A 5,442-nucleotide genomic window follows, 5' to 3' on the forward strand; every position below is an offset into this window, starting at 1 on the left:
TCAGTTTAGAGACCAACTCTTGGCTTTGGCTCAGGTCATGATCTCAGCGTTGTGAGATGAGCCCCACTTTGGGCTCCCTGCTCAGAGGGGATTCTGCTTGAGGTTCTTTCCCTCTCCCTCTGCCCCTCCCCCGGATCTCTCTCTAAAATAAAAATTAAAACAAAACAAAAAACCCTGAGGGCTTTGAACCATTTTCCAGTGGGGACCAGTCTAAGGCAATTCAGGGAATGTATGGTACAAGTCTAGGAAAAACAGTTATGAGGCTTAGCTTATGATTATCCATGCAGAGACAAATGTTGAAAAATTATCTTGTGCTCCCTTTGGCAGCACATTTATTAAAATTGGAAAAATACAGAGTTTAGCATGACCCTGTGCAAGGAGAACAGGCAAATTCATGAAGTGTTCCATATTTTTTAAAAAGAAAGAAGGAGAAGAAATATTATCTTGTATCTTTCTCCCTTTCCCTGTTAGTCTGCTGTCCAATGAACATATTCAGAGCCCTGTAAATAAAATCCCACTCGGCTCAAAACAAGGTGAGTCTTCCTGTCTGACCCCAGTTCCTAAATTCTCAGTGGAGCGTCAGTGTATTGTTTGTGAAAGAAAGTCAGTTCTACTTTATCCTGATTTCTCTTTGAATAAACTTCAGAATCACCAAAGCAAACCTAGTGATAATTTTGCAATAGATCAGTCATAGAGCTTTGCTGAGGGGAAGGTCTAAAAATCAAATGCAGCCGACTTGATTTGTGCCCTGGTTTGTTTTAGACATCATGGCCATCTGCTCATCACTTGCATGGATTGGAAATAAGAACTGATTTCTCTTTCGGGGCGGGGGGTGGGAGGAAGCAATTAGATTGTATAATTTAGGGAAAGGAGGTAGAATAAGGAACTATCAGAGAACAGAACTGAAAGATAGGAATTGTAGCATTTCTGTTGCTGTTGTTTGTTTACTTGAATCTTGAGGCCACTTGACTTGGATGGGGATATTTAAAGCTTCGAAAACCCACAGAATAAATTTGGCAAATATAATTTTTAAGTAAAATCGTTTAACTTGTTCTCTTTGCCTCCACATATTATATTCCAGGGTACCCAGATTCTTAAGGCTTTGCTTATAAAGCCATTCAGAGGTCTCTGGATTACAATAGGACGAATTTTGATTCCATTTCATTCATAGTTTTTAATTAAAAATATGCATTCTTGCATTCCTTTTAACAAATATATATCTTGATGGAGTACCTCAACATAGGGGCAATGCACTTTACTTGGCATACAAATCTAACTACTACACGGCTCCTACCCTCAACAACTTTACAGTCTAGTTCGGGAGACAACAGAAGAAAAAATGTGGGAGTAAAATATGGAACATACAGACGTTTATCTGTATGTCACAGGAATTACAGCTTCAATTGTACATCACAGAAAGTGGTGTAAGTGCCAAATGGCTTTTATTGGCTCATATAAATGAAATGTTCAGGGGTAGGTCTTTTATCATGTGCAAAATACATGCCCATGGGTCCTCATCTTCAGGCCTATCAGAGTAGTCCTGACTTGGCCAGGCTCACATCATTATCACAGCCTGTCTATAGGAAAATAGAGACTCTGTTTTCCCCTATTGCCAAAACCGGAGTTTATTTCTTTTCTCCCTCCCTCTCTCTCTCTCTCTCTCTTTTTTAGAGAGAGGGAGAGAGTGGTGGGAAGTGTCAGAGGGAGAGAGAGAATCTTAAGCAGACTCCATGCCCAGGGCGGAGACCGACGTGGGGATCAATCTCACAGCCCTGAAATCATGACCTGAGCCAAAATCAAGAGTCAGACACCAAAACCAGAATTTAATTTCATCATCAAATTGGTCTGATTGTTTTGTGAATGGCTCCCTTCATCTAGAGCTTCATATGCAAGCCCAGGCACACTGGATACTCTAGTAATACTGGTATGCCTTGAGTAAGTCGTACATGTGCTGAGATAGTGAATCTCTTCTGCCTTGAAGTGCAGCCTGGCAGACACGGGGCTGGTCATCTCCGGCTTAGAGCAGCTCCATTCTTTTATGTCAGTGTGGTATTCTAATAACATTTTGTATTTGTTTTTGTGGCCCATACCATGGACAAAGATTGGGAAGTGCTGCCCTAACTCATTTCAATCACTGGAGAGCTACAGCACTTTGTTCAGCCCATCCTTGAAACTCGATGGTGTCAATTTAATGCGAATTCTGTGGCTAGAGAGTGGGGGGAAGGGGTGTGATTCCTCTGGGACATTTGAGAGGTTGTTAGCAGAGTTAGGGAGCATAAAATAATGAATGGCCTCTCAATACAATGGTAGAGGTCTGATTCTATGTGTCATTGTCAGGAAATTGGAACTTTTCTTGGGCTTTAGAAATAAAATACAGAGTTTACGTTTGAGATGTTTCTCAATGCATACCTTGGCAAAATATTTGGAAGAGTGCTGCTGCCTTTCTACATTGTAATAGTTAAATCTTAGCATAGTCTTCTAGAAAAATACTAGTTTTTAACTTGCAAAGAAATAAGCAATTTGCATTAGTTAAAAAATACAAAGGGGGAAGATTAGGAGGGGGAGGGCTTGAAGCAGAATCTTTCAACAAAAGGCCACCCTTGTGTGCAGTTCTCTGCTCCACAGGCTTGACAAGTACCTGGTGACTTCTGCACGGCCATCATTTATAGGCCTGGGACATGCTTTTAACTGTCTGGGGGACTGCTAAGAAACCTGTTCTTTAGGGTTATTGCAAATAAGAAGATCTGATTAGCCAATTATTCCTTTGTCTGAAAGAGGCCATTAAATTTGATGAAGGAAGCTGTCAATGCATTAAAACGTATGGTTGAGTGAAAGGTGAGAACAGATGCTGACAAGTATGGTAAACATGAGACACACCTGACAAGACACAGGACAAGCTGAGCAAAGGGCTCATAAAGCTGATTTCGCAGGAGGACAGTAAAATCCTTCCTTTCAAGTGGTTTGACTTTTTACTAAGCATTTATATGGAGACAGGGTCTACTAAGGAAAGTGGACTGCATGTTTGTACTGGATTTTGCAGACATCAGTCTTGTATAATCATTCTTTATTATAGTACTAAATCTATTAAATTCTTATGGTCTTCTTCCTTTACATAAACATTTTCTCTTACTAAAAACAGATATTTGCTCTTTCTCGAGCACAATAATTGTTTTTGACAGTTACTCTTCCATATCTCTTTTAAAAGTCACGAAGAATTGGGTTTCTGCTGTAGTGACGGTTGACATAAGGTAATGATTTAGAAATAATTACAAAGAGAAAGTGGCCTGAGGAAGACCCAACAACTTCCCTTTCTACTAAGAAATTTTATAGCTACTGCTTTATAACTCTAGGTATAGATGATTTCATCCCATAACCGCTATAGTAATAGTCATTAATAATATAAAGGCCTCAAAAGGATTAGAGATTTATTTTGTTTTTAAATAAGCATCGAGACATTTGGATGTTTATTCAAGGGTTATCTGAACCTCATTGGTCTGGAAAACGTTTTAATTCGTGAACATTTGGTAGCTTCTTGCAAGATTTGCAGTTTTGGGTCATTTTGGGAGACTTTGGGTCGCTTTGGAAGTCGGACTTCTCGGTAATTTTTCCTAGTAGTCTGATACTCTCTCATCGTGCTGTCTAATGAGACATCTACACATTTATTGGTGAAGACTGTGGTCAAATGTTGAGTTTTGCCTTGTGGCTTGGCCATCAGCGCTACCGGGCAAGGGCTGCTCTCTAATTCGTACTCCTTTATTAGCAATGTCATGTTAGCTACTGAAACAAATAAAGCCCAGATTCTCTGTGGCTTAGCATAATAGACATTTATTTCTCACTCCTATCAGGGCGAAGTGGCAGCACAGGCTCTCCTCCCTGCAGCATGTAGGGACCAGGCTTAGGAAACGCTTGGCATCTGTGACTCTTAGCCTCAAATCCAGCCTGCAGGCAGGAGAAGGGAGAGTGGAGAATCTCATGACAGAAATGTTAAAACATACATCACTCTGGCTCACTTTCTACTTGCCAAAACAGAGTCTCAGGGGTCCACCAAAGATAAAGGTGTTGGCAAATGTAATTCCGTACTGGAGAGCTGCTTCTCACTGACAACAGCACACGAGGGAAGAAAATCCCAGACATTTGGTGACAAGAGCAGCTTCTCCCAACCTCCGCAGGACACTGGGCTCTGTAGTGGCAAGTGTTTATGGTGTGTGCGTCTGAATGACCAAAGGCCTTGGGAATCAACCTTCTCCACCTTTCAGCGGACCTTCAGTTTGGAAAGTCAGAGAAAGTCCCCTCTCATTTTTTTTTTTTTAATTTAAATTCCAGTTAGTTAACATACAGTGTTATATTAGTTTCAGGTGTACGATATAGCGGTTCAACACTTCCATACACCACCCGGTGCTCGTCACAAGTGCTCCTTAGTCCCTATCACCCCCCATCTCCCACCGACCTCCTCTCTGGCAACCATCAGTGTGTTCTCTATAGTTAAGAGCCTGTTTCTCGGTTTGCCTCTCTCTTTTTTTCCCCCTTGCTCATTTGTTTTGTTTCTTAAATTCCATATGTGAGTGAAATCATATTGTATTTGTCTTTCTCTGACTGACTTATTTTGTTCAGCATAATACCCTCTAGCACCATTCATGTGGTTGCAAATGACAAGATTTCATTTTTTCTGTGGCTGAGTAATATTCCATTGTATATATACCACATCTTCTTTATCTATTCATCAGTTGATGGACACTTGGGTTGCTTCCATTTTTGGCTATTGTAGATAAGGCTGCTATAAACATCAGGGTGAAAGTATCCTTTTGAATTAGTGTTTTTGTATTCTTTGGGCAAATACCTAGTAGTGCAATTGCTGGATCATAGGTAGTTCTATTTTTAGCTTTTTGAGGAAAACTCCATACTATATTCCAGAGTGGCTGCCCCAGTTTGCATTCCCACAAATAGTGCGAAAATGTTCTCCAATGTCCACATCCTTACCAACACCTCTTATTTCTTGTGTTACTGATTTTAGCCATTCAACCCAGTGTGAAATGATACCTTATTGTAGTTTTGATTTGCATTTCCCTGATGATGAGTGATATTGAATATCTTTTCATGTGTCTGTTTGGCCATCTGTGTCATCTATGAAAAAATATCTCTTTGTGTTTTCTGCCCATTATTTAATTGAATTATTTTCTTCTGGGTGTTGAGTTTTATCTGTTCTTTATATATTTTGGATACTAACGCTTTATCAGGTATGTCATTTGCAAATATCTTCTCCCATTCTGAAGGTTGCATTTTGGTTTTGTTGATTGCTTCCTTCACTGAGCAGAAGCTTTTTATTTTGATGAAGGCCTAATAGTTTATTTTTTACTTTGTTTCCTTTGCCTCAGGAGACATATCTAGAAAGAATTTGTTTCTGCCGATGTCAAAGATCTATGTGTCTATTTTTGTGCCAGTACC

At 40.0% G+C, this 5,442-nt stretch overlaps 1 non-coding gene across 1 annotated transcript; it reads left to right on the plus strand.

The window, feature by feature from the left end:
- The first annotated feature begins 311 nt into the window (after nucleotides 1–311).
- LOC121101926 lies at nucleotides 312–414 on the plus strand. The gene has a single exon (XR_005833964.1). It is a non-coding gene; the product is annotated as a U6 spliceosomal RNA (small nuclear RNA).
- The last annotated feature ends 5,028 nt before the right edge of the window (nucleotides 415–5,442 follow it).

Source organism: Ursus maritimus, unplaced genomic scaffold (assembly GCF_017311325.1).
Source record: "Ursus maritimus isolate PB19 unplaced genomic scaffold, ASM1731132v1 scaffold_11, whole genome shotgun sequence".
NCBI lineage: Eukaryota > Metazoa > Chordata > Mammalia > Carnivora > Ursidae > Ursus > Ursus maritimus.